Genomic DNA, 21,363 nt, shown 5'->3' on the forward strand with positions numbered 1-21,363 from the left:
GGCTTTTGATCATATGCTACCTCTTGAAATGGTTGAACATTGAGCTACAAAAGTACTTTAACCCCATAGCTGTTCTAACTGATATTCAAACACTAAGTAGGCCACTGTGGTTTAGTGATGTACTTTACCTACTTCCTTCCTTGCTTCCCACCATGCATGCATCTTCTGTTTTGCAAACAAAACTTGCAATTAATTCAGGGCAGCAATTCTACCTTAGTTATCCTGCTCTTTCCCAGACCCCCTGGCAGCTAAGAGTAGCCATGTGACCCAATACTGGCCGAAGGGGTGCAAGAAAAGAAGTCTCCTAGGAGGTTTCCGGAAAGGTTTTATTTCCCTGCTAAGAGACACTGTGGGGGCAGGAAACAGCTTTGCCTTCTGTGAAGAGATTCGCTAGCAGCAGCCATACACTTCACCGGTACAGACGGAATCTGTCTTCTATGAGCGAGACCCTCCTTTAGCTCCAACATGAATCTTGGCTGTTGGGACATCTAGGACATTGGGGAAAGCGCTTCTGGTCAGTCTACCATGGTCAGTGGTGAAGCGCTTGTGTCCTATAAAGCAGGGGGTTTCTTGACAAGTTGAGGGGCTCCTCAGGCTGTTTGAAAGGTAGTCTGCCCTGTCAGAGCAGTTCCCCACCATGGCCATCTCTTGCCCTTGGATTTCCTAGCAGAACCAGCTACATAATGTGTAAGACCGGTGCTGTAAGATATGCACTGGGCTGCTAACCACAAGGTCAGCAGTTCAAACCCACCAACTGCTCCTCAGAAACCCTATACAGGGTTGCTATCAGTTGGAACTGACTTGATGGCACTTACAAATCCAAAATGAAAATAGGATGTCCCCTGCAGGGCAGCTAATTATTCATTATGGCCCTTCTAACCATATTCCTCCATACTATGATGTACTATGAATCCTAGCTTCTGTGTGTGTGATTAGAGAGCTGGTATGGTGCAATAGGACAAAGCACTGGACTGCAAGGTAGGCAGTTCAAACGCACCAGCCACTCCCAGGAAACCATATACAGGGTTGCTTTGAGTCAGAACTGGGGTCCTGGTGTGGCATGGTGGGTTAATGCGCCAGATTGCAAAGCCTTTTGAACTACAAGGTTGGCCGTTCAAGCTCACCAGCTGCTCCTCAGAAACACTATACAGGGTCACTATGGGTCAGAACTGACTGAAGGAATAACAACATGCCTGTGATTATATGGACACATTTGGAAGGGAGTTGCTATTAAGGTGGGACTAAGGAGCTCTGGTAGCGTAGTGGTTACGAATTGGGCTGCTAATCTCAAAGTCGGCAGTTCGAAACTACCAGCTGTTCAGCGGGAGAAAGATGAGGCTTTCTGCTCCTGTAAAGATTTACAGCCTTGGAAACCCTGTACAGGGTCACTATGAGTCAGAACCGACTCCACAGCACATAACCACCACCACCAAGAATAAGGATTAAGGTACGGCTAAGGAGCTCTGGTAGCGTAGTGGTTACGAATCGGGCTGCGAATCATAAGGTCAGCAGTTCGAAACTACCAGCTGCTCCGCGGGAGAAAGATGAGGCTTTCTACTCCCGTAAGGATTTAAGGCACTTAACAACAACAACAAGGAATCCTGGTGTGGCGCTGTAGGATCAGAATAGACTGTGAACCACAAGATCACTGTTTAAAACCACTAGCTGCTCCTCGGAAACCCTATACAGGGTCGCTATGAGTCGAACTGATTTGACAGCACTTAACAACAGCAAAAGTAGATTAAGGTGAAACTAATAATTAAGGATAGACTCTTGGTGTGACATTATAGGATCAGCACTGACTGTGAACCACAAGGTGGGCAGTTCAAACCCACTAGCTGCTCCTTGGAAACCCTATACAGTGTTGCTGAGTCAGAACTGACTTGACGGCACTTTACTAATGAAGATCAAAACCCACAGCTTCCTGTATGGGCTGCACCTCAGTGTAAAGAAAACAAAATTTCTCACCGCTGGATCAATAAATAACATCCATATAAATGGAGAAAAGATTGAAGTTGTCAAAGACTTCATTTTGCTCAAATCCACTATCAACACTCATGGAACTAGCCGTCGAGAAATCAAATGACGTACTGCATTAGGCAAATGTGCTGCACAAGACCTCTTTAAAGTGTTCAAGAGCAAAGATGTCAGTTTGAGGACTAAGGTGCACCTGACCCAAGCCATGGTATTTCCCATAGCCTCATAAGCATGTGAAAGCTGGACAGTGAATAGGGAAAACTATAGAAGAATTGATGGATTTGAGTGATGGTGTTGGAGAAAAATATTAAAAGTCCCATGGACTGCCAGAAGAACAAACAAATGTGTTTTGGAAGAAGTACAACCAGAATGCTCCTTAGAAGCCAGCGTGGCTAGATTTTGTCACTCATACTTCAGACATATTGTCGGGAGGGACCAGATGAAGATGGACATCATGCTTGGTAGAGTGGAGAGTCCACAAAAAAGAGGAAGTCTCCCAAAGGAATGGATTGGCACAGTGGCAACAGCAATGGGCTCAAGTTTAACAACCACTGTGAGGATGGTGCGTAAGGTCGCTATGAGTTGGGACCGACTTGATGACGCCTAACAAAAACAACAAGGATTAAGGATGCTTCCACCTTCTGTTACAAAAAGATTATTAAAAAGAAAAAGTCATCCTCGCATGTTTCAGGATCCTGGAAAACATTAGGATGGGTCTGTTTTTGTTGTTGTTAAGTACCATGGGGTTGGTTCCAACTCATAGTGACCCTGCACAGGGTTTCCAAGGCTGTACATCTTTACGGGAGCAGAACACCTCATCTTTCTCCCGTGGAGCTGCTGGTAGTTTCGAACTGCTGACCTTGAGGTTGGCAGCCCAACTCATAACCACTACGCTACCAGAGATGAGTCTAGGAGGTAAAAATAGAGTGCTGGTGTGGCGCTGTAGGATCAGCACTGGATCGCTAACCACAAGGTTGGTGGTTCAAACCCGCCAGCCGCTCCTCAGAAACCCTATACAGGATCAATATGAGACAGAACCAACCCAGCGGCACTTAACAACAACAATAAGGAGTTATAAAGAAGCCATGGTGGCACAGTGGATTAAGCATTGGGATGCTAACAGACAAATTGGTGGTTCAAAGCCACCAGCTGCTCTGTGGAAGAAAGATGAGGCCGTCTAGTCCCATAAAAAATCTACAACCTCAGAAACCCTCGGAAACAATTCTTCTATGAGTTGGAATCAACTCAATGTCAGTGGGTTTGGATTTTGGTTTCAGAGGTAAAAGAAATAATAGAAGCAACAAAAACCACCAGCTGTCAGCAAATCGTCAAAAGAAGATATTAAATGAGGATAACAGATACATCGACAAAACCATTACAAAGGGCAACTTGGCGATATTTACCAATGTTTTATTTTTTAGATAGTCACACACGTGTTAAACGATGTCTGTACCGTGTTATTCGCTGTGACCTTGTTTGCTAGCAAGAGTTTAAAATTGCATAAATGCATATCATAGTGCAGTGATGAACTAGATTGTGGGACATCCATACAATGGACTACCAAGATGTGCAGGATATAATGTTAAGTGGGGAAGAGCAAGATTCAGAACAGTGTCATATGTAAGCACTTAAGTAAAAAAAAAAAAAAATGTTTTTAAATGGGAGAAATATCTGTGTCTTACATTTGCTTATATATGCATAAACATCTCTGAAAAAGACCTAGAAGAAATTAGTAACAGTGATTTTCTGTTGCAGACAGCGGAGTAGAGGGAGAGAAAGACTTTTTACTATATTCCTTTTAATATTTTAAAAACTCTGAAGAATATAATATATTGTTGAGTCAAAACATGTATTACATAAATGAGTTTTTTAAAGAAAGAGAACTAGTGAATAAGATTCATACTATCATTAAAGAATCTTAGATTATACAGCAAAAACAACAAAACAAAACACCAGTTACAAAAATGATCATATCTTCTTAATCCAATTTAAATACCTTTTGAGATGAAATACCATTTTAATTTAATTCTCTTTTTTAAATACTTTTATTTTTGCTCTATTTCCTTTACCTTTTTATTGTGGTTTGGGTAAAAGTTTACAGAGCAAACTTTTCATGACATTGGTTGTAGCATTGTTATTGTTTTTGTTTTGTTTTGTTTTGTTTTTTAAAGAGCTTCAAGTGTTCTATTGATTACGGAAGCTACAGACCAAATTCTTCTGGTTTACATTTTTAAGATAGCCACCAAAGAAAATGTTAGCCTTGCAACATCAGCCACAAGCTGAAATGCAAAAAGAAATGAGAACTAAGCAATCTGAGGTGTTAAAAATAGAAATTATAAGTGGTAATAATATCACCCTGCTTGCTGGGTTTTCCGTTTTCATGTTTTCAGAAACACTTCTGAAAAAGACATTGACTGTTAAAATCTTTGAGATGATGGATTCTCCTGAATTTGAGTGCTGTTTTTGAAACTTCTAGTGAATGTCTATCCTAAAGGAAATTGATACAATTGTTATTTTTCTTTCTCAGGAATAATTTCTACATTTGCTATGTTGTGTCAAGCTGAGTTTTGTTTCTGTTAAGGCTGCAGGACTATACATATGGCTGATTTCAGTAAAACTATTAGCAGGGTTTTCCCCACAAAGTTATAATGAAGTTCTCAGAATTTGAAGTTTAGTGTTTTATAAAATAAATAAAAGTATATGCTATTTGAAAACAGATTTGAGTTAATCCCTTAATAAACATAATCCCACAATTAAGTTTAATTTACTAAAATAAAAGTAAACTTTCATCCCAGGAGAAAAATCCAATATCAATATGTATATAAAATGCTTTCGAGTCAGTTCTGATTCATAGACTGTTCTGAGGAGTGGCTGGTGAATTTGAACTGTCGACCTTGCAGTCCAGTGCTTATCCTACAGCGCCACACAAGAGCTCCATCCACACTGTTGTTGTTGTTGTTAAGTAACGTCGGATTGGTTCTGACCCATAGCGACCCTGAATAGGGTTTCCGAGGAGCGACCCGTGAGCTTGAACTGCCAACCTTGCAATTCAAATGGCTTTGCAGCATGGTGCATTAACCCACAGCACCCCATTTTGTTAAGTGCTGTTGAGTCGATTCGGACTCATAGAGACCCTGTATAGGATTTCCAAAGAACAGTTGATGGGTTTGAACTGCTGGTCTTGTGGTTCGCCATCCAGTGCTGATCCTACAGTGCCACACCAGGTCAAATTATTCCATGGGGTGAGGGAGACTGAAAATAGTAACCACATACAAAAAATACCTGATTTCACCAGTGACTTATAAAACGTACATTAAAACAATTTATTCAAACATTCATCCTACAACATATAAGCACAAGAAATAAGAAGGATGTGGTGTCTTCTTTTGTGGACCTAAAAGGAACCCTGGTGGCACAATGGTTACGATGCTTGACTTTTCAACAGAAAGGTCTGCCTTTGGGACCTTTTCCTCAGGAGAAAGATGTGGCATTCTCTTTCCATAATGATTTAAGCTTGAAAACTGTGTGGGGCAATTCTACTGCCCTATGGGATCGTTAGGAGTCCTGGGGTGGTGCCGTAGGATAAGAACTCAACCTCAAGGTCAGTTTGAACCACAAGGTTTGCGGTTCAAACTCACCCTCTGCTCCTCGGAAACCTTATACAGGGTCACTATGAGTAGGAACCGACTCAACAACGGCACTTAACAACAACAACAGGGTTGCTATGAGTTAGAATCTACTTCAAGGCAACTGGTTTGGGATTTTTTGTTTGTTGGTTTTGGTTTTGAGGGACAAATGAATACTAATGCTTTGTAGATGCAAAATCAGAAATCTGAATGAGGTGCTATTGGTTCCAAAGAAGGGAATATTCAATTCAACCCAGAAGGGAGGATGGGTTTCCTTGAAAAGCTAAAGCATGTTCTTTCTCAAAAGATGTTTAAAAATGGATGGTGGATTAGTGTGTGGTGGGCATTGCGTTTCAATTGAAGCAGCAGGAGCAGTATTATAGGATGTGACTAGCAAAGGATGTTCAAATACCAGCCACAAGCTCTGTGTGTCTCAATCTTTAAGACCAGTAGTCACCTACGGACTTTGGACTTCATTTGCAGAGCCTCACAAGTCATGGGCTGATGATTTATATTCATTTCCTAGCCGATATCATTCTGATTCAGGGTGGTTTATCTGGTCAATGGTTACTGTGGTAGATTACAAATGGCTACCATAATCCCACTGACTCTAGGCTGGGTCATGTAACTTGCTTTGGACAATAAATAGGACACTAAGGTTGAAGAGTTAAAAAGCCATATTTCCTTAGTGCCTACCAGAGCACTAGGCTAGAGGGTTTCTCCAAATTCTTTCATTCACACCATAACTGCTTCTAAATTTTTATACAGAAAGGATCTAGAAGTAGCTACCTGCTTGAACCTGTATTTGCACAGCAATGTACAGATACCAAGGAAATGCCAATTGTCCGTGTGGCGCTGTGGGCTAATGCAGCAGACTGTAAAGTCATTTGAACTGCAAGGTCGGTGGTTCAAGCTCACAAGCTGCTCCTTGGAAACCCTATACAGGGTCGCTATGAGTCAGAAATGACTCCACAGCACACAACCACCACCACCACTTTGGGGATTTTAAGAAACTTGTACAAACATCCCATAGATATAGAAGCATCAGAGAATTTAAGTAGAATATTTGGGCAGGGTAGATGGAACGCCTCAGCTCACAGAACAAAACTGAAATACAACAGTAGCAAGAATGATCAAACACCATAACCATTACCAGATCTCTACAGCTACCACCCTAAGGAGCTCTGGTAGCGTAGTGGTTGCGAATCAGGCTGCTAACTTCAAGGTCAGCAGTTCAAAACTACCAGCTGTTCCGCGGGAGAAAGATGAGGCTTTCTGCTCCCGTAAAGATTTACAGCCTCAGAAATCATATAAAAGGTCACTAGGAGAAAGATGAGGCTTTCTGCTCCCGTAAAGATTTACAGCCTCAGAAATCATATAAAAGGTCACTAGGAGAAAGATATAAAAGGTCACTAGGAGAAAGATGAGGCTTTCTGCTCCCGTAAAGATTTACAGCCTCAGAAATCATATAAAAGGTCACTAGGAGTCGGAACCGACTTCACAGTACTTAACAACAACAACACTACTACCACCCCAGTACTACCACCCCAGTACTACCACCCCAGTACGAACCATGATTCTGCTCACCTGCACTCCTCTACAATCTGCATGCCACATGTCTTCCAAATACTTCTACCCTTTTCCTTTTATTCGTTTAGCAGAATAGGAAACTTGCATTAGTGACTCTGATCAGCTTCCTCTCACACTCCTTTAGTTCCTCCCCTAGGGCAGGATGGAGAAGTGTGGGGGTGCGTGGGTAGGAGCAGGGAAGTGCTTAAACCCAAGCTGAACCATTCACTACCTGTAGGGCCTGGGCCTGGCCTATGCTGTTGTTGTTGTTAAGTGCTGTCATCGGTTCCGACCCATAGTGACCCTGTAGGGGGTTTCCAAGGAGCGACTGGTGAGCTTGAACCACCATCATTGAGGTTCAAACCAACTTTGTAGTCTAGTGCATTAACCCACAGCGCCGCTAAGGCTGCAAGACAAAAGCAGTTCGCCCATTGTCTCAGCCACCTTTGGCAGTCTCCCTCACTCTCCGGGGATGATTCCCAGCATTCCAGGTGGAAGATCGCAGCTCCATTTTATTTGCTCATTCCACAAATATTGAATATCTGCTATGGGGCAACTGTTGCGCTATGTACTGGGGACAGGCTGATGAATAAGACACAAATGGGCCTAGTGTTTTACAGCTTACATTCCATTGATGGAGAGAGAGAAAAAGGTAAATAAATAAAGATAATATTCGCACAGTCTGATAAGGACTCGGAAAAAAGTAGAGTTTCCTATTAGACTAGAAAGTAATAGAGAGGGAGGCCTATTTAGATTGGGTTGTTGGCAAGGCTTTCCTGGGGGAAATGGAATTTAAGCTGAAATTTGAAGGACAAGAAGGAGGGGTAGGTTTGTGGGTGTGAAAGAGCAAGAAGGGAACAAGAAGTCCAAAGGTTCTGAGGTGGAAAACTGTTGGCAAATTCGATGAACTGAAAGAAGACCAGAATGTTCTCGGTACACAGTGAGCTAAGGGTCATTTGGCATGAAATGTGCCTGAGAGGTAGCCAGGAGCCCAATCTTAAGGTCTGAGAGACGACAATAAGGAGTTTGGATTTTATTCAAGTTACAACAATAAGGAGGCACCGAAGAGTTAAAACAGGGAAGAGAAAAAATCAAGTATCTCTCGATGTTATGTGGGAAATGGATTGGAACGGTCAAGGGTAGTGATGTGAATACCAGGAGGTTGTGGCTCTGGTCAGATGAGAAATGGTGGTGGTTGTCTGGGATAGAGCTGGTGATTATAAGATGGAAAAAACTGGAAGATTCCAAACAGAAATTTCAGAGGTAGATTCAAAAGAATTGCCTGATGGGACTGATTGTGACAGTTGGAAATGTAAAGGTAGACGTTTTGTAGCAAGGAGGGGAGTGATTAACTTTGCAGTCTAGGAGCAGAGGTCTCTGGGACCATCAAGGGAGAAGAATAGAGAGTGGGACCCTACCCAGAGAAGCAGTGATGCCTGAGATGGAGGCAGAGACAAAAATGTGGAGGGATGGAGTGGCTGGGGACTTTAGATACAGAGAGGGAGAGGGGCTGTGTGCTGATGACTGGGGGGCAGGCTTGTAGTGTATACCCTTTGGTTGGTTGATGATGCATGGAGGGGATTATAACCATGGCAATGAAATGATATACAATAGGATGAATGTAAAATGAATGCTCTCCCATGTAAACTATCACATAATTCACAATAAAACATTAAAAAAAAAAAAAAAAAAGAATTTCCTGATGGGTTAGATTTAGATGGTAGAATGAACCAAGGATGACACCAAGATTTCTGGTTGAGCAATTAGTTGGTTGGTATTGCCAATTGAGCAGGGCATGAGGCCTTCAAAGTCCAATCATGAACACTGAGATGGGCTCAGTCTTCTTGACTCTGCATAAGGGGGCTTTTATGAAAATTCAGTGGGATCTAAATGGATACAACAAGAAATCGACAACTAAGAACAGGAGGGAAATTTGTATAAGACTTTCTAAACATTAAAGCACCTACACTGCAATGCTTCTTAAAGAATTTACTTGGAATTTGTAAATGATAACACTTTGAGGAAAATGCAAGAGTAATGTTTTCATTATAGAAGAGGGAGGGGCAAATTTACAGTCATCCAAAATGATGCCTCTAGTAAGGGAGGAAGTTAGGATAATATAGATTGTGATCATTTTTGATAAAGTAAGGAGCTCTGGTAACGGAGTGGTTACAAGTCGGGCTGCCAGCCTTAAGGTCAGCAGTTCGAAACTACCAGAGGTACAGCAGGAGAAAGATGAGGCGTTCTGCTCCCGTAAAGATTTACAGCCTCAGAAACCCTGTGCAGGGTTGCTATGAGTCGGAACCGACTCCACAGTACTTACCAACCAACAAGGAGCTCTGGTAGCGTAGTCGTTACGAGTTGGGCTGCAAACCACAAGGTCAGCAGTTGGAAACTACCAGCTGTTCTGCGGGAGAAAGATGAGGCTTTCTGCTCCCGTAAAGATTTACAGCCTCGGAAACTCTGTGCAGGTTCGCTATGAGTCAGAACCGACTCCACGGCACATAACCACCACCAGCAATTTATTTCTCTATGACCTAGTGCCAGTCCTTCGATACTCAGCTGGGTGATGCTGGGTCTAGGATTTCTGCTTTGCCAGGTGCTTCCTGTTCGACTCTGCCAGTAGGGGGAGCAAGCGAGTCAGGGAGCAGATTTTCAGCAGCTATTGAGAGGGAGACTATAAATCTGAAGAAGTGACAAGAGACTTACTCCTCCCCTGGTGTGGCGCTGTAGGATAAGCACTAGTGAGTTCAAACTCATCAGCTGCTCCTCAGAAATCCTGTGAGTCGGAACCGACTCAACAACACTTAACAACAACAGCAATCTGCTTTCTACCCCTTTGGCAACAGCACTTATTTCCGTAGCAGCGTCTGAAACTAGTTTAGAATTTGTCCCGCACTTACAGGTCCAACTTCATCACCATGCTTTAAACTCAGCATCAGAGATACCAGCCCTGTTTTCAGGTGCCTCCTGCTCAGAGGTCTCAATCTCATGCCTCTTTTCTAAGATTCTAAATGTTCATAATTCCAACCTCTTTCTTTTGTTATCTTTTCATCTTTTGCTAGTTAACAGTTCTTTATATTGAATTCTACTGTTTAAATAACTGGTGTGGTTTCTGTCTCCTGACTGACCCCTAACTGACACAGGCCTAATAAATGAAAATTATCAGGCAATATTACCACTGGACCAAGTAGCGTAATGGCTACCAATTGGGCTGCAAACCTTAAAGTCAGCGGTTCAAAACTACCAGTAACTCCGCAGGAGAAAGATGAGGCTTTCTACTCCTGTAAAGATTTACACCCTCGGAAACCCTGTACAGGGTCACTATGGGTCGGAACCGACTCGACGGCACTTAACAACAATGACAATTATTTAGGAAAATAAATATTAATTCCTAAGGGAAAAAAATGTCAAACTCTTAACAGCAAAATGGTTAGACACACAGCCTGTGGCCTTGACATGGATCATCCTGGTGTAGGTCGGACTGGCTAAACCATTCATTCATTCAACAGATTCTTACGGAGGGGCCCTCTCTGTATAAGACACCACAAGGCACAGGCGACAATAGTGACCAAAATCAACAGATTCCTTTCCTTCATGGAGCTTACAGCCTGGGGGGAAGCATGATAATACTTAACTACTCATAAACAGAGGAGCTCTGGTAGCGTAGTGGTTACGAATCGGGCTGCGAACCTTAAGGTCAGTGGTTCGAAACTACCAGCCGCTCCGCGGGAGAAAGATGAGGCTTTCTACTCCCGTAAGGATTTACACCCTCGGAAACCCTGTACAGGGTCGCTATGGGTCGACTCCGACTCGAAGGCACTTAACAACAACAACAACTCATAAACAGAGTCCTGGTGTGGCGCTGCAGGGTAATGCACTGGACCGCAAGGTCAGGCAGTTCCAGCTCATGAGCCACTGTATAGGTGTTGGAAACTCTATACAGGGTCGCTAAGGGTCGGAACAGACTCCATGGCACTTAACAACAACAACAGTCACATAAACACAAGCTTTATGAGAACATTTACTAGAGTATGTGACGTAATCAGGAGGGTCAGGGAAGGCTTCCCTGAGGTGATAACACTTGAACTGAGATCTGAAGGATGACTAGAGCAAAGCAGACCAAGAAAGGAGTGAACAGCATGTGTGAACATTAAATACTAGGAGGGAGCATGGCTAATATGGAGGAGGATTGACTAGTGTAGCGGGAAATAAAATGATGCATTGCATTTGGGCAAATCTGCTGCAAAAAAAGTCTTCAAAGAGTTAAAAAGCCAAAGATGTGCCTGACCCAAGGTTGGTTGGTTTGTTTTTTCCAGTCACCTCATATGCATGTAAAAGCTGGACACTGAATAAGGAAGCTGCAAGAAGAAATCAATCCCTTTCAGTTATGGTGTTGGTGAAGAATACTGAATGTACCATGGACTGGCATGGTGTGACTTTGTCTCAAGTATTTAGGAGGGAGCAATTCCTGGAGAAGGACATCATGCTTGTTAAAGCAGAGGGTCAGGGGAAAAGAGGCAGCCCCTCAATGAGATAGCTTGCACAGTGGCTACAACATTGGGCTCAAGCATAGCAACAATTGTGACAAGAATACAGGATCAGGCAGTGTGTTGTTCTGTTGTACACAGGGTCACTATGAGTCAGGACCAACTCTCCAGTACCTAACAACAGTGTGGCAGGAACAGAGAGAGTGAAGGGGAATGTCCTGAGAAATGAAGTTGGAGAGGCAGACAGGAGCCAGGTCATGAAAGGGTCCTGTGGGATGTGTTGAGTTGTTTATTTTCATTCTTAAAATATTTGAAGCTAGAGTAAGCAACACAATATGGTACTGATATATGGATAGGTATATAGAGAGATCAAGAAAGAGAATCCAGAAATAAACGCTTAGGTTTATAGTCAATTGATTTTCAATAAAGTTGGGAAGGCAATCCAATGGGGAAAGGATAGTGTTTTCAACACATGGTACTGAGACAACTGGATATCTATATGCAAAAGAATGAAGTTAGGGTCCTACCTTACACCATACACAAAAAATAACTCAAAACAGACCAGGGACTTAAATGTTAAAGCTAAAACTATGAAACTCTAGGTAGAAAACATAGATGTACATCTCTATGACTTTGAGTTAGGCAAAGAGTTCTTAGTAAGACACCAAATGAACCAGACATAGAAAAAACTGTGATCAATTGAACTTGATTAAAATTCATTTTTCACTTAGAATGTGCAAAACTCAAGCCACTGACTGGGAAAAATATTTGCAAATCATATATCACATAAAGGACTTCTGCGCTCCTCAGAAACCCTATACAGGGTTGCTATGGGTCAGAACCAACTCGACAGCACTTAACAACAACAACATTCAGAATATATTAAGAATTACTCAATATTTATTATCTGGGTTTTCTTTATTTTTTTTCTTAACTTTGCTACTAATGCTGGGGTAAAGTGTTTTCATTTGATTCTCCCTGGAGATATACAGCCTCATATCCCATATCCCATAAAGATATACAGCCTCAGAAACCCTGTACAGGGTCGCTATGAGTCAGAACGCTAACAGTTATCATTACTGTTTTACAATAATGGTCCTATGCAGTATTTCTCCTTTTGTGACTGACTAATTTCACTCAGCATAATGTCCTCAAGGTTCATCCATGTTATGCAATGGCTTGCAGCTTCCTTGTTGCTCTTCAAGGTAGCACAGTATTCCATTGTGTGTATGTACCACAGTTTGGCTGTCTCCATCTTTTTGCTACTGTAAATAGTGCTGCTATGAATATTGGTGTGCATATATCTACTCATGTTATGGCTCATATTTCTTGTGGATAAATGCCAAGTAGAGGAATTGCTGGATTATAAGGTATTTCTATTTCCAACCTTCTGAGAAAGGGTCATATTGCTTTCCAGAGAGGTTGGACCATTTTGCAATCCCACCAGCAATGAAGGAGTGTCCCAGTCTCTCCAGATCCTCGCCAGCATTTATTGTCCTCTACTTTTTTGATATTTGCTGTTATTGCTGGTGTGAGATGATATCTCATTGTTGTTTTGATTTGCATCTCTCCAAGGAGCTCTAGTAGTGTAGTGTAGTGGTTACGAATCGGGCAGTTCAAAACTGCCAGCTGTTCCATGGGAGAAAGATGAGGCTTTCTGCTCCCGTAAAGATTAACAGCCTCGGAAACCCTGTTCAAGGTCACTAAGAGTCAGAACCGACTCCACAGTACATAACCACTACCACCAATGGCTAGTGATCGTGAACATTTCTTCATATGTTTTTTGGCTGCCCAGATCTCCTCCTTGGTGAAGTGTCTGTTCATGTCCTGTGCCCATTTTTTAATCAGGTTATTTGTTTTTTTTCTTGTAGAGGTGTTGTAGTTTCCTATATATTTAGAAATGAGTCCCTCATAGTACTTTTAATATTCTTCTCCAACACCATGATTTAAATGCATTGATTCTTCTCCAGTCTTCCTTATTCATTGTTATTGCATATGCAGCGATTGAAAATACCATGGCTTGAGTTCTGACTCACAATGACCCTATAAGTCTAACAGAATGAAATACTGCCTGTTCTTGCACCATCCTCACAATTATTGCTCTGTTTGAGCGCATTGTTGCGGTCACTATGTCACTCCATCTCCGTCGTGTCTTTCCACAGCTGCAGTCAGTCGGGTGAGGTCCACGTGTCTAGTCATTGTTACTGTTGGTGGGGGAAAACAAAATGGTATTTGCAATGACTAAGTCTCTGATCTTGCAAAATTCTATCATGTGATCTCCAGCATCATTTCTATCACCAAAGCCATATTTTCAAACTATTGATTCTTCTTTCTTTCCAACTTATACATTCTAATTATCAGTGTCAACACATCTTGACTGCATGGTTGATCAATTCCAGACTGCAGCAGTCAGTAAAAATTTTTAGTTTCTTCATCTTTGGCATTAAGGGTTTGTCTAGTCAAGCAATTAAAGATAAACAGATTCATCATTTAAACCCATAACTGGTTGTACCTTATTAATTGCCTGCTTCAACAGAACTAGTGAACTTAAGATGCAAATGGGAACTGCAAGTTCAAAGCTGTCAGAATGTTAATGATTTATCCTCCCCCTCCTCCCCTTTGCTATTTGATAACATTCATGTTTATTTCAAAAGCAAAGGAGATGCTTCCTATAAAGAAAGATTCCAATCTCTGGTCCCTTCATCAAGAACTCTAAAATTGTAGTCATGCTTTTTTTTTTTTTTTAACTTTTTATTTTGAAACAATTTCAAACTTACTGAAAAATTGCAAAACTAGTACAAAGAGATCCAGTCTACCCTCTTCACCCAGATTCAATTGTCAGCATTTTATCACATTTGCTTTATGATTTTTTCTCTCTCGCCTTAGACTCCATCTCTCTTCTCTCTCTTTCTCTCTCCCTTTGTGTGTGTGTTGCTTACAAGCATATGAGAGTATGCTCATCATGCCCCTTTATCTATAAATACTTCGGAGTACATTTCCTAAGAACAAGGACCTACTCATATATCAGCACAATTCAACCACAAGAATCAGGAATCTACAGTTCATATTCAAACTTTTTCAATTATCTCTAAAATGTTCTTTATAGCAACTTTTTTTTCCAATCTAGATTTCCACATGATACTGTCTTGTCTCTTTGATCTCCTTAACCCAGAAACCACCCCTCACCCCCAGCCGACTTTGTCACTCTTGATCTTGACAAGTTGTGAAGAGTACAGGCCAATTGCATTGTGCAATGCTCCTGAATCTGGGTTCGCCTGATGTTTACTCCTGCTTTGATTTGGGTGACACATTCTTGAGTGGGAATACATATAAAAGATCTGGTGTCCTTCTCAATGTACTATATCGAGACATTCATGAAGTGAGTTTGACCTATCACAGGTGATGTTAACTTTGATCACTTGGTTAAGATGGCATTTGGTGTGAGCTGGGTTATTCCACTGTGAAGTCCCTTTGTTATGTCATCTGCTAGAACTAGGAGGAGGGGAGTGAGGTGCTTAGGGTACAGGGTCCTGGGAGCAACAGTCCTGGCCCTCATGGGGAGACACCTCCCTTTTAAAAATCAACTGGGTATATAAGCAATTCACCTGCTACCTCTTTTCATGTTCCGGAGGAAATCTTGTAAAAATAAAATTGAAGTAAGTTCATCATATCAAATTGAATTGAAATGAGAAGAAAAGAGGAAGCAGAGAGCCATCTAAATGGAGGGGATAAAAAAAAATGGAGGGGAAAGGCAGGGCACGTTGGGGAAAATGGCACCGATACCTTGTGCTTGGAGCTGAGGGTACTGGTCTGGATGACTGTGATGGCCACCCAGCTGAGCCTCCTAAGTCCATCCCTGCCCCTTTCCAATCTGTTTCAACATAGAAAAAGCACTTGAGCAAGTGAGCCTTGAAAACTCTCAGTGCCGCCCTGTGACTCTTCGTTGCACACAGAGTTCAAGGCTAAGTGTCCAACAAAACCCTGCATAAACCGCCCACACACACCTTTCTGGTCTCTTCTCCCACTCCTCAGCAATAGCTCATTTATCTCAGTCCTCCTGTCCTGCTTTAACAAAGTGAGTCACCCCAACTTGTCCTGGGGACTTTGCGCTACTTCCCTCCCTCCCCTCCATCAGATTTTTGTTCAACCTTCTCAGTGGGATCATCTCTAACTGCCTCTGAAAAGATTTTCCTGCGCACTCCCATCCCACTCAGTCCCTTCTCAGATTTATTTATCTCTGTAGTATTCATAATCATTTGACAGTCAAATGTGTTTTGAATTATTTTTCTGTCCTGGTCCAAAAGAATGTGAGCTACCTGAGGGTAGGGATTTTTATTTTTTAACTATCTACCCCATTACCCAAGTTAACATGGGTCTACACTCTAGCCAGTGAATAATAAATACTCCCTCCCCTTCTACCCCTGGTAACCATCATAGGATGGTTCTTTTTAGCATGAAAACCTTTTTCTTGACTTTTGCAATAGTGATCTCATACAATATTTGTCCTGTGATTGACTAATTTCACTCCACATAATGTCTTCCAGGTTCATCCATGTTTTGAGGTGTTTTGCAGATTCATCCTTATTTTTCAACATTTCATAGTATTCCATTGTGTGTATGTACCAAGATTTGTTTAACCATTCTTATGCTGATGGTCATTTAAGCTGTCTCCAGATTTTTGCTCTTGTGAATACGGGCTCAGTGAACATGGATGTGTTCATGAGATGGCTCTGATTTCTTGAAGATACTCACCAAGTAGAGAGATTGCTCAGTCAGACGGTATTTCTCTTTTCAAATTTTTGAGCAAGCGCCATAGTGTTTTCCACAGTGGTTTAGTATCATTTTATAGTCCCAGAGGGTAGAGAACGTTGTCACCTTTGTTCACATCTGTATCTCTAATAGCTAGAACAGCATCTGGTACATAAGAGCTCAGTAAATTATTTGTTAAAGAGTGACTAAGACAGAGAAAGGGAAGGGAGGTCAGATAGAATTGAGAGGTAGACTGAAACGAGATTCCATTGGCTCTCTAGCAGGATCCCTTTACCATGAAGCTAATGAAGCTTAAGGAAAGACCCTAGAAATGCATTAACATGGCCTTGCAAGTTGAATGCTTCCCTTGTAATCCGTTAAGACCACCATCTCTTCCATTACAGTTCTCACCTCCCTTATCCCCCATCATTGTTCTTCAACTCAGCTAACCTAGGACCCTGCTTCTCAGCATTCTCTTCCCTGTATGGGTTCACACTAGCAGTGGTCACTAAAGACATTTTGCAGGAGCTATGAAGCAGGTTGGAAGGTTAGTGTCAGGTAGTGTGGCATGTACACAGTGTCATGAATGATCCCTCACTCTGATGGCGCTGGGCAACACCCAGACCTGCAATTCCTTCAGCTTCCACCAGATCTCCCTCTCCTCTTGTGTCTCCAAGTCCTAAAGCAGATACATGGGCAGCTCCATGGCAAAGCTCCATGGCTTCTCCCACAGCTCATTCATGACATCAAGGTTGGAAGTGGTATGAGATGGACACAGGATCCAGTGTGCCCTCAGGCATTCCAGTTGTCCCTGTGGGTTCCACTTTATCTTTGCTTTTGTCCACAGTCAGTTCTCCTTCCCAATTGATGCAGTGACTGACCTATAGTGACTTCGGGCTCAACAACAGGCACGTGAGAGACAGCCTGCCTGGGCTCTCTCACCAGCTCAACCACAACTGCATAAGCTCTAGCCTTTAAAACAAATCCCTTCTTCTACATCACACATGGCAGCTCTCCTTTGATGGCACCCTGACTGGCACACTGCCCATTCTGTTCAGTGGCACTGGAGTGGCTATGGGCATTCTTGGGCCCCAGTGAAGAAAAAGTGAAGTTGAGGTGAAGATATCTCTCTAGGGTTCAGAGAGATACTTACATGGCTCACAATCACTTCTATAAATGGTTAAGTCATTGACAGCCATTAGAAATGGCTTTTTGAAATACTCCTTCAACTCAAGGTCAGGGGTCATAGCATATGATCGGGTCTCAGAGTACCCTGGATTTCTTGGTTGCTGCTTCCATGAGTGTTGATAGTGGATCCAAGCAAAATGAAGTCTTTGACAACTTCAGTCTTTTCTCCATTTATCATGATGTTATTTATTGGTCCAGTTGTGAGGATTTTAATTTTGGCTGGAGGGTAGAAACTTGTTAACTTGGGTGCAGGGGAAGGCAATATACAACAAGAGGGAGGGAGGTTGGCAGAAGAATGATGAAGACAGAGGAAGACACAGGAAGGAGTGCAAGAGTTCAAGGAAACAGGAGTAAATACTGGATAAAACCTCTATTCTCTTTAATTCTTCCCCCATGTCTTCCCTTGCCTTCATAACTCTTCTGCCAGCCTCTCTCTTCTCGTACATAGCATTCCCCTTCACTGTTACATGCACAATCTTCCCCAGACTTCCGTCAGTTTGTTATACTGTGATGGTCTGTAAGTTGCCGTGATGCTAGAAGCTAGGTTCTGGTGTGTCAAATACCAGCAAAGTCACCCACGGTGGACAGGTTTCAGTGAAGCTTCCAGGCTAAGGAAGAAAGAATAGGGACTAGCCCCTGAAAATCTTACGAAAAAATGTCTGATATAGTGCCACAAGATGAGCCCCTCAGGTTGGAAGATACTCAAAATAAGACTGGGGAACAGCTGCCTCCTCAAAGTGGAGGTGGTGGTGTGCTGTGGAGTTGATTCCACCTCATAGTTGTCCTGTATGGGGTTTCCAAGGCTGTAAATCTCTACAGGAGCAGAAAACCTCATCTTTCTCTCGCAGAAGGGCTGGTAGTTTCGAACTTTGAGATTAGCAGCCCGACTCATAACCACTACGCTACCAGAGTTCCTTTCCTCAAAGTGGAGTCAACCTTAATGATGTGAATGGAGCAAAGCTTTCAGGACTATCATTTGCTCATGGGGCATGACTCAAAATGGAAAGAAATAGCTGCAAATATCCACTGATTATTAGAACTTGAAAGGCACAAAATCTAAATCTAGGATAATTGGAAGCCGTCAAAGATGAAATGGAATGCATAAAGATTGATATCCTAAGTATTTGTGAGCTAAAATGGACTGGTATTGGTCATTTTGAATCAGACAATCATATAGTTTATAGTTTACAATGCCAGGAATGACACATTCAAGAGGAATGACATCACATTCATCATCAAAAAGAATATTTCGAGATCTCTATCTTGAAATACAATACTGTCTGTGACAGGGTAATGTCTGAGTCTATAGGCAAGACTAGTTTATACAACTATTATTCAAATTTATGCATCAAAGCCAGTAAGAAAGAAATTAAAGAACTCTGCCAACTTCTTCAGTCTGAAATTGATCAAACATGGAATCAAGATGCATTGATAATTTCTGGTGATTGGGATGTGAAAGCTGAAAACAAAGAGGAGGGATTGGTAGTCAGAAAATACGACCTTGGAGATGGAAATGATGCTGCATATTGCATGATAGAATGTTACAAGACCAACTACTTATTCATTGCAAATATCAGTTTTAAACAACATAAAAGGTGACTATCCATGTGGCCTTCACAGATGGCATACACAGGAATCAAACTGACTATGTCTGTGGTCAGAGATGATGGAGAAACTCAATATCATCAGACAAAACAAGGCCAGGAGCTGACTGTGGAATACCCCATCAATTGCTCATATGCAAGTTCATGCTGAAGTCAAAGAAAATGAAAACAAGTCCAAGAGAACCAAAATACGACCTTGAATATATCCCAGCTGAATTTAGAGACCATCCCAAGAATAGATTTGATGCATTAGATATCAATGACCAACCCCAGAATGACAGTATAGCACTGAGCAAATCTGTTGCAAAGGACCTCTTTATAGTGTTAAAGAGCAAAGCTGTCACTTTGAAGACTAAGATGTGCTTGACCAAAACCATGGTATTTTTCATCGCCTCATATGCATGTGAAATTTGGACAATGAATAAGGAAGACAGGAGAAGAGTCGATACATTTGAATTGTGGTTTTGGCGAAGAATATTGAAAGCACCATGGAACTTGGAAGACGTATAGCTGGAATGTCCCTTAGAAGCGAGGACGGCAAGACTTTGTTCATGTACTTTGGCCATGTTATTGGGAGGGACCAGATCTTGGAAAGAAAATCGTGTTTCTTAAAGTGGAAGGTCATCAAAAAAGAGGAAGACCCCCAACAAAATGGATTGACACCGTGGTTCCAACAGTGGACTCAAATCTACTTGACTTGCTCACCATTTGGAAGATTTGTAAGTACACTATTCCCTCTTTTGGCCTTGTAGTTGTTTTCATTGTAAGTTGGTAGCTCTGGTTCCCTGTTTTTAGTCTTGTTTTACTGTGGATACTTCTACATCTGGGTTGGAAGATGTAGAGCCCAAATGCTCCTTAGAAGCAAGTATGGTGAGATTTCATCTCTCATACTTTGGATATATTATGAGGAGGGACCAGTCCCTGGAGGGGACATTATGCTTGGTAGAGTGGCAGGTCAGTGAAAAAGAGAAGACCCCCAACAAAATGGATTGACACTGTGGCAGCAGCAATGGGTTCAAGCATAAAAATACTTGTGAGGATGGTGAAGGACCAGGCAGTGTTTCATCCTATTGTGCATAAGGTCACTCTGGGTTGGAAGTGTCTTGAGGGCACCTAATAACAACAACAACATATCTGGTTTGATGTCTGGGTGGTGTCCTCAGGTGTATCAATATCAGCCTGTTGTCTGCTGTTGTTGGTTCTCTCTTCAAAGAACTCACTTTAGTTTTATTTGTTGTTTGTTTGGTTTTTTGTTAAGTTCGCCTGGTTTTTACAAATTCATTTCATTTCTGTTTATCTAGAAAGGATAAAGACAATGGCGGCAAGAGTGAAGAAGGAGAAAAAGAAACAAAGTAAAAACAAGGGGGGCAGTGTATCTGGTATGGGTTGACACCTGGCAGATGGTAGGCCCTAAATGGAGTTCCTATAGGCCTACGTGTTGTCTGTGGTCAGGGCACCTAGTCTGGAAGTAGTTCACGCAGGCCCTAAAAGTGGCTGAGGTCAGCATCTTTGTTCCCAGAAGGAACTTCTTTAAGTTAAGAGGGCACCTGGGGTTAGAACAGTTAGTTCTGAAGTTTCTGCTTGTTCAGGGCTGACTAGGGACTAGTTCTGCACCTTTTGCTGGTCTTAAAAAAAAACAGAGTTCATGTGCCACTAGATGCAGGGATGGTACACCCAGCTCCTGACTCAGAAAGACGTGACTCCGACGTCTGGCAGTGCAGTGGGTGGATGAGAATGGGAGTGGCCGTGTCTCTGGTCACCAGGGGAGTATGGGGAACATGAGAGAATTGCACCTTTCTCACTGGCAGCCACTGGTGTGTATCTGTACCACTAGGTTGTCTTCTGAATCCAATGCTGCTCGCTATAGTGCAAGATGGCACACCTAGTCAAGCCAGTCAATAGTTCACCCTTCTGTCTCCTCTCTCACTGCCCCTGTTCAACTTAGTCTCCTCATCAGTATTCACTTCACTTCTTTCTCTTTTCCTGTGAAGTTCAGGGTTCCAGGATCATCATGTGTGTCTGGTTCATTTGGTCTCTTGTATCTTTGCTGTAGAGCATCTGTGTAGCATGTCCTCTATCTTGCCAGAGTCTCTTTGGAGTGGGCACAAATATGTATCTCTTCCAATCGGTTGGCCTGGTAGCTGTCTTCCAAATTTCCTG

This window comes from Chrysochloris asiatica, unplaced genomic scaffold (assembly GCF_000296735.1).
Source record: "Chrysochloris asiatica unplaced genomic scaffold, ChrAsi1.0 scaffold00018, whole genome shotgun sequence".
Taxonomy (NCBI): domain Eukaryota; kingdom Metazoa; phylum Chordata; class Mammalia; order Afrosoricida; family Chrysochloridae; genus Chrysochloris; species Chrysochloris asiatica.